Consider the following 9,103-nt stretch of genomic DNA (forward strand, 5'->3'; position numbering starts at 1 on the left):
GCTTTATATGTACCATAGATTGAGGTCTGCAACTGTGGTTGCCTGCCATTTCAAGATCAAGGAGTCCAGTCTAAGGACCATTGTTAGAAAAGGAAATGTTGAAGCAGTTGTTGTACCTACAGCAGCAGGCACATAACCCCTGCACTTTTTGAGGAATACCTTTTTATCTCATGTAGAAAATGCAACTTTTACTTGGGTGCATAATTGCTATCATGTAGAAAATGCAACTTTTATGTGGGTGCATGATTGCTATAACAAAAGCACACCTGTATGATTCAAGAAAAAGCGAAGTCATTACATAACAACATAAAGCAAAAGAAAGGTTAAGGATCTAAAACTGGAGAAATTAATGGCAGCAAAAGATGGTTTGATAATTTTAGAAAGAGATTTGGCTTAAAAATGTCAAGATAACAGCAGAAGTAGCATCTGCTAAACAAGAGAGAGCAGAGGAGTTCCCAGATGCTGTTGAGAAAATCATTGAGATGAAAGGATATCTGCCTGAACAGGTTTTTAATGCAGAAGACAGTGCCCTATTCTGGAAAAACAAAATGCCACAAAGAACACTTATTAGTAAAAAAGAGATGTGAGCACCAGGATTTAAGGCAGGAAAAGATAGACTAACCGTGCTATTGTGTACAAATACAGTCAAGTTTATGATCAGGACTGCCCCTTGTCTATAAAGCTGCTAACCCCTAAGCCTGGAAGACAAAAGGTAAACACCAGCTACCAGTCTTTTGGTGGTACAACAAGAAGGCCTGGACAAGAGAATCCTTTTTTTCTGGACTGGTTTCATGGATATTTGTCCCTAAGGTCAGGAAGTAGTTTGCCAGTAAAAGACTGCCTTTAAAGTTCACTTCATATAGAATAATGCCCATAGCCACCAGATCCCCATGAGTTCAACACTGAAGGCACTGAAGTGGTTTCTGTGTCCCCAAATGCAATGTCTCTAATTTGTCTTATAGATCAGGGGGCCACAGTATCTTTAAGACTCATTACACACTGTACTCTATGGAAAAGATCATCAAGACTATAAAGAGAACCTTGATGGCACATCATGAAAGCCTGGAAGGATTACACCATTGAAGATGTCATCATTGTTATAGAAAATGCTGTAAAAGCCATCAAACTCAAAACAGTAAATTTCTGCTAGAGAAAACTGTGTCCAGATGTTGTACATGACTTCACCGCATTTACGACAGAGCCAATTGAGGAAATCATGAAGGAGATTACGGATGTGGTGGGGGATGAAAGGTTTCAAGATATGGATCTTGGAGAGATTGAAAAGTTAATGGACACCAAACCAGAGGAATTAACAGAAGATGACTTGATGAAGGTGAGTGCTCTGGAACCAGTGCCAGAAGATGAGGAAGAAGACGACAAGAGGAAGCAGTGCCAGGAAACAAATTGGTATCAGCCAATCCGGCAGGAACGTTCTGATTATTCAAGACGGCTTTTGACTTGTTTCAAAACATGAAGTCTTCTCTGATGTGGGCACTGAACCTAAAACAAATGGTGGAAGGATGAGCACCACATAGAAACACTTTTAGAGAAATGAAAAGGCAAAAAAGACAGAAATTATGATGCATTTCCTTAAAATTACACCAAGTGTGCCTGCCTCCCCTTGTACCTTCTCCACCCCTTCCACCTCTCCCACCCCGAGACAGAAGATGAATTCCCCCTCTTCTTCCTCTTCCTCAGCTTACTCAACATGAAGATGAAGAGGGTGAAGACTTCTATGATGATCCATTTCTACTTAATGAATAATCAATACATTTTCTCTTCTTTAGTATTTTCTTAATAACATTTTCTTTTCTTTAGCTTACTTTATTGCAAGAATATAGTATATAATACATATAATATACAAAATATTCGTTAATCATATGTTTGCATTATTGGTAAGGTTTCCAGTCAATAGTAGCTATTTGTAGGTATGTTGTTAGAAGTCAAATGTTATATACGAATTTTTGACTGTGGGAAAGGTCAGCACCCCTAACACTTGTGTTGTTCAAGAGTCAATTGTATAGTGAATATCTATGCAATAATTAGCCATGTGTTCTTATAATAAATATTTTATTCAATGTAAGTTTATATTTGTGGTCTCATTTTTTTAAAAATTATTGCTGGAATGTTTCATAAGACATAACCCAGAAAACATATTATTTAACCACAAATACTTATGTATTTATTTACAGATAAGGAATTAAAGATAATACAATCACAAAATCATTATCACATATAACAAAACGATCAATAATCCCTGATATAATATCTAGTTGATATTCAAATTTCTTGGATTGTCTACAAAAAATACCCGCAGCATGTTTGTATGAGATTGAAGCAAATCTACACATCATGACCTCTTCTGTTATTGTTGTTGTAGAGAGAGTGTCTGGCTATGTTACTCAGGCTGGTCTTGAACTGCTAGGCTCAAGCAATCCTCAGCCACCTGAATAGCTGGCATTGCAGGCATACACCACTACCATGCCCAGCATTCACAGACTCTTAAGTGTCCTTTAACTGATGGTAGTTTTCCTCTGTCCCTGACCATTTTCTGTTTACTTGTTGAAGAAAATGTATTTGTTTTCAGTCAGAATTTCAAATATCTATTTGGCTGATTACTTTCTTGTGATGTCGTTCCTCTTATTTCTATGTCCCTTATATTGCCTGTCAGCTATTATTTGTGTCTTGGGACTTAGATTCCTGTTCATTTACAGTATGTGTGTGTGTGTTTGTGTATGACCATTGGTGGTGCTATACACTGTCTATGGCATTATGCAAGAGGGAATGTAAAAATGAATGACCCGTACTTTGTGATGATAAGATTAGTTCGTGGATTCAGGATCCATCAAGTATCCACCTAGCAGATCCATCCCTTACAAATTTTCAAACAAGAATTTCTCTAATGGTTTTAGCATATGTGGATTATGACTACCTAGACTTGTGCATTAAGAATAGCAAAATGGTGAATTTCTAATTCTATCATTCCTTTTGCATTTATTGGCTCACACTTAATTTTAAAAATTTCCCCTACCAACTATTTGTTTACCTTGCAGCAAATATTCTACAGAAAAGGCAGAATAAATACTTAATTAAGCATTACAGTTATTTACTATTTTAAAAAAAAATGGTAGGTGACCAATGAGTGTCTTCTATCTTTGGCCATTAGAAGCCCTTTCAAGTAGGTTGATGTATTTTTTTGTTTACATGATCTCAATATTCATTACTTTCCCTGTTTGAGGGCACAACTAGGCACCCTATCTCATTTATACCTGTCCTGCCCCAGACCTAGAATCACCATTTCTCTAAGAAGTTATGGACACTAGGGATTTTTAGTATATTTAATTCTCTTTACCTGGAAGAATGTATAGCAGCTAAATTTTTAACATATAGATATTAAAATGAGCAAATTCATATAGGCAACAGAAGTATAAACCATCTCTGTCTTACCTTTTTGTTTTCGACCTCAGAACTACCTGACAGTGAACCTATGGTGTTATTTCAGGTAACTTTGACAAATATATCACATCTTGTATGTAATTAACACTTATAATCTTCTTGATTAAAACGCAAGTAAAATATATAAAATATTTAAGTGATCTGTGTATCATTTTTCAACTTTTCCCTTAGAAAGCTTTATTACTTCCCATGCACACAGAAACCTTACTTATTTTCACCAGTTCATTGTAGTGTGAAGACCAACTTTTACTAGAGATTAAAAAAGAAGTGTGAATGCACTTTGTGTATTTATTTAAAAGCTGACTTTCTACACAATCTCCGAGATAGTTCTTTTTTTTTTTTACTAAAATGAAAATGTAGTCAATGACAATCCAAATGCATATTATCCTACTTTGTTCATGGGACCTTATACAAATGATTGCCTATTTTTCTGTTCAGAAGTAAGGATTATTGAAGCTTGTGTAACAAGGACTTTGTTCTTCATAATTCATTTTCTGTTACTTGCTTATGCAATGAAGCATTATAATTTGCAGGCTGTTACTTCACAGGACTTAAAACTTCATTGCTTGTGCAAAGGAAAGAACAAAGATGAGTCAGGAGCATAAAAAACATCTCGTAGGTAATGAAAAAGTAAATCAACTTACATTTCCTGCAAATTGATAAGTAGGAAGTTTTTACTAATGAATTCTATAATTCTCACAATGCAGTGTTTATTTTCAGGGTTCCCTTCTAAGAAATATGATTTTATAAGGTAATTATTATACACTGAGATTAGGTTCCAGGTAAGCAAAACCCATAGTGAATTACTTCCATAAGAATTAAAGCAAAATATCCAGATATGCTCTCAAATTGCCACATCTCAATAATTTTAAATCCACTAACACTTTCAACAGACTCATTAAATTGTATTTGGAATGCAGCAGGTAGATGCATTTAAAAACAAATAAATCATTCTTCCCTTACAAATGTCCATCTTGGCTTTGATTAAAACAACTGAGACAGAATAACTTGTTGAACAAAGCCATAGCCATTCAAAAATGCTCCCAAGCAAGGTAAGTTAGTCAGGGTGAGTGAAGATCATCCACATTGGCATTCATTGCCCTCTTAGTATTTGGGATGTTGAAGGTCAAGAATCTGCAGGATGTCAAAGGCCTAAACATAATTTTTTCTTCTTAATCCTTACTTGAGTCAATAATGTAGGAATAGAACATTGCCTACTTGGCACTATGATTTTGAACATTTGGCAAACTGCAAAAATGAAAATTGTGTATGGCCTACTTATGAGGTGACTGTGGAATAGAGGAAATCTATACATGAGGCACACATGTAGAAACCAGTATGCAAAGAATCAATATAATGAGGAGTGAAAAAGAAACAACAACTAGAGATTTGGAAGATATTAAATAAATACTATCAATAACTTTATGCCAATAAATTTGAAAAGTTAGATAAAATGGAAATATTCCTAGAAAAATATAAAGTAAAAACAAAAAAAATAAAAATACAAGTTCAGCAAAAAACAGGAAATATGAATAATCTTACAATCATTAGTATACTTACATCAGAAGATAAATATCTTCTCATCAGAAAACCTCAGACTCAACAGTCGGGAACCTGTTCTAGCAGGTGCATGAGGCAGGCGATGGAGCTGGAGCCTGAGCTGCTGCTGCAGGAGGCCCTCAAGAACGTGGAGGTGGCACAGAACTACCGGTGGGAGCTGGGTCACCAGCTTGAGGGGCTGTGGGAGGCATGGAGATCAAAGAGAGTGCATCACAGACAAGCGATGTTCTCAAACAACATTTTCATGATTTAAAGGGAACCCATGTGAAGCTCCTGGAGGAGCGATTGGTGACCCTTTTGCAAGAGGTTGGCACCATTAAACAGACCATTAAACCACTAGATGATTGCCAGAAGCTCATAGAACACAGAGTCAACACTCCAGAGGGCTTAGTCCGAGAAGGTGAGATTGCCATGCTTGGTGGTGTAGGAGAAGAGAATGAGAAACTGTGGAGCTTTACCAAAAAGGCCTTGCACGTTCAGTTGGACAGCATACCAGAAGTACCTTTACTGGTTGATGTGCCTTGTTTATCTGCTCAGTTGGATGAGTCTATTCTTAACCTCATGAAAGACCACATTCTTAAGCATGGAACAGTAGCATCTCGCCCACCAATACAGATAGGAGAACTGATAGAGAAACCTGGAGGCATCATAGTACAATGGTGTAAGGTGGATGATGACTGTACGGCACAAGATGACAGCCTCCAGTTTCGTAAATGTATTTCAAATCATTTTGAGGATGTATATGTAGGTTCTGAAACTGAATTCATAGTATTGCACACAGAATCCAATGTTGAAGATCATTTCAGAATCTGCACCCAAAGAGATGGCTGACAGGAGTGGAGTCCTTGGAGTGTCCCCCAGATAGTTCATTCCACATTGGAGCCTCATGAGTGGACAGCTGGTTTTAAGGGGAACAGTCTGAGCAATTGAAGAAATATGTCGTGCTGAAACGATTCTGAATCTTCAGGTGTTCTTGACTCCGGAGCTTCAACTTATTTCTCTGGGCAGACATTAATATTTAGAGTTGAAACTGTGGGACTACCAGACAGAAGAGACAGTATAGGAGTGTGTCATAAAAACAGAATGTCAGCTGGGAATGGTGGCTCATGCCTGTAATCCCAGCACTTTGGTAAGCCGAGGCGGGTGGATCAAGAGGTCAGGAGATCCAGACCATCCTGGCTAAACAGTGAAACCCTGTCTCTACTAAAAATACAAAAAAATTAGCCGGGCGTGGTGGCAGGCACCTGTACTCCCAGCTACTCGGGAGGCTGAAGCAGGAAAATGGCGTGAACCCAGGAGGCAGAGCTTGCAGTGAGCTGAGATTGCACCACTGCACTCCAGCCTGGGCAACAGAGCGAGACTCCGTCTCAAAACAAACAAACAAACAAACAAACAAAAAATCCAGAATGTCTAGGACTCTCTGCAGTAGGATAAAGCTGTGTGCATTGGTACAAATGGTGCAATTTTTGTAAATGGAAAAGAAATGCCTCATCAGTTACCTCAATTACTTCTGAGTCCACTGTCACGTTTGACATGGAAGCTGTGACTCTAGGAACCACCAATAATAACGAAGGCAGAAACGTCAAGCTAGAGTAACTCTTAGTTCAAATAACAGAGAAGTGGTTTTTGATTGGTTACTTGATCAATCTTATGGTTCTCTTTACTTTGGATGCTCATTTTTCTATCCTGGATGGAAAGTGTTAGAGTTTTAGATGTTCGGGTGCTTGGGTTTGGTTTGCAGGATTTAACCTAGCTGTCCTCAGCTCAATTTAGTTGTAATTTATTTTTTACAAAAAGTTGAATTTATCTCTCACTTAGGCCCTTGGAAATGGAAAGTGTTTACTGGATTCATTCTGTAATATTTTAGCAAAAAGAGACTTCAATGTTGTGGACAAAATCGTGTAATTCAGTCAATTTTATTTTTAGCATGCTGGTAACTAAAGTATCACATCATAATAAAAATAAAATTGGCTTCAAAAGTATGAGAAGATATAGAAATTCCTACACCCTTCCACTGTACTTCTTAAAGTTGGTTATTAGACCAGGAAAACTCAATGTAATATTATTTTAAAAATCATCATAAAGGATCAAGCCTATGTAAATCTTTAGAATTAAACAAGAGGAACAACCCAGATAGAAGATGCGTAATATGAAACCAGTCATTTGCTGTCCACATGAATGTGTTGGCTGTGCTCTCCATGTCCAGGTATTTGTAAGCAGTGTCTACTTTTATCCCATTTTAATTTTTGCATTTTTTAAAATGCCTGAGCAAATGTCTGTAGTAGGCAAGTATTATCTTTTGTTTTTTTTCATTGCAGTTTGATTCAAGATAGGCTACGGTGTTTTTACAGGGTAAAACTACTCATGGAAGTTGTATGCACAACAGTGTTAGCCATTTATCACATATGTAATATGCACGTATGTGTATCCAGCTTGTGACATGCATTTTACTGTTTGTAGGGTGTGAGCTGCAGTCCAGTTTAATGTCAGTTTGAGAAATGAGGTCTCTTAGTGGACCAAAAAAAATAAGGTAAATACTTAAACTATTTTTTTGAAAACCTAAATTTGTGTGTAAAATACTTATTTGAAGGACTTGCTTTATATGTAAAAGTAATTGTCTTAGCTTACTATACCAGCTTACAGATTTTATTCTAGTGTGAATTATGTTTCATTTTTACCAGTAGTGAAAACATAGAAAAGCAAGTATGATATTTTTATAAGATAATTTAATTGGGGATTCATGAACCCTGTTAGACAATCATGACCTTTTTTCCTTATCTTTTGACATATAGGTACTTACTCACAGAATTCTCCAAGAAGTTCTCATCCCAAGGTAGATGTCCCCACTGAAACAGGAGGACTCAGGTGGCTCATCTGAGAATCACAGCTAGGATGGGGCATTGCTGTTGGCAATTTGCCAATGAGTGCAAGTGACTGAGGCAAAACCTAAGGTAGCTGGGAAAACCAAGACACTCAGAGATTTCCAAACTTTTCAGTGAGAAGACCGTGCCCCACACTGATGAGAAACCGATGGGAATAGAATATGAATTATTCTGGACAGGTGTTCTTGAAGTAAATGACAGAACTGGTCCAGATACTAGCGGGGGACAAAACAGAAAGTACTAAAGAAGTGGCTAGAAGAAAGATTATATTTTTAATACTTAATCGTAGTGCATCATAGAAGTCCTAGAACCCAGAAGCTAGAGAAGTACCTCGAGCCACACCTACATTCCTAAAACTATAGGAAAACTAATTTCATTTGAAAGTAGGATAAATTAAAAATTTGAGTTTGAAAAATTACGAATATATAATTTTTTAAAAAGAATAAAGGTAACCTGAGAAAACATGCATAAAAATGTGGCTAAAATGTATAGTGAAAGTAAAAGCTAATGAGACAAAAGGGCTTAGGGGAAATTTAAATGATGAAACAAACTATGAAACATCATCCTACAAACACACACATGATGTATTTCACAACAAAAATTATGAAATGAATAGTTGGTTTATAACTTGGATCTCCCAATAGTATGATTGTCATGTAGGTCTGAAAAATGAAATTGGTTATGGCCTTCCCTTCAAAAAAATTTAATATTCTTCTTTTGATTTTTAAATTATAAAATGAATAGTATTTTCTCTTTCTCCTTTTTCCCCACGACCCATCATGAGTGGAAAAAAACATGTTGAAATTTGGAAAATTGAGGATATAAAAATGCTCCCTAAAAGTCCTATTTTGTCTTCAATTTTTACTTTTAGGATCCTTTTCTTACTCTTTTTCATTCTTGTTTCTCTTTTCTTTGCTTTAGTGAGTACTCCTTTTATTAATACCCATCTTAGAATTCCAGTAACAGCAATATCATTATTAAGCAAAAGATTTAAAGCATGTAAAAATATGAAATTGTAAAATACTTGTTTTAAAATCATAACTATGCTCTATTCTTTATTTTTTTCCAAGAAAGGATTTGTATTCTTTCTTACTATTGAATGTGAATCTACAACTACTTCAGATAAACAATATCTTAAAATAAGAAAAAGTAAGACTGGTGAGGTCCAGATTGGCCTTTGAGCTGTCATTTGTGACTCCTGTTCT

At 36.3% G+C, this 9,103-nt stretch overlaps 1 pseudogene; it reads left to right on the top strand.

The window, feature by feature from the left end:
- Positions 1-5,086: 5,086 nt before the first annotated feature.
- Positions 5,087-6,728, top strand: LOC129030670 (cytokine receptor-like factor 3; annotated as a pseudogene).
- The last annotated feature ends 2,375 nt before the right edge of the window (positions 6,729-9,103 follow it).

The sequence above is a fragment of the Pongo pygmaeus genome, chromosome 12 (assembly GCF_028885625.2).
Source record: "Pongo pygmaeus isolate AG05252 chromosome 12, NHGRI_mPonPyg2-v2.0_pri, whole genome shotgun sequence".
Classification (NCBI taxonomy): Eukaryota; Metazoa; Chordata; class Mammalia; order Primates; family Hominidae; genus Pongo; species Pongo pygmaeus.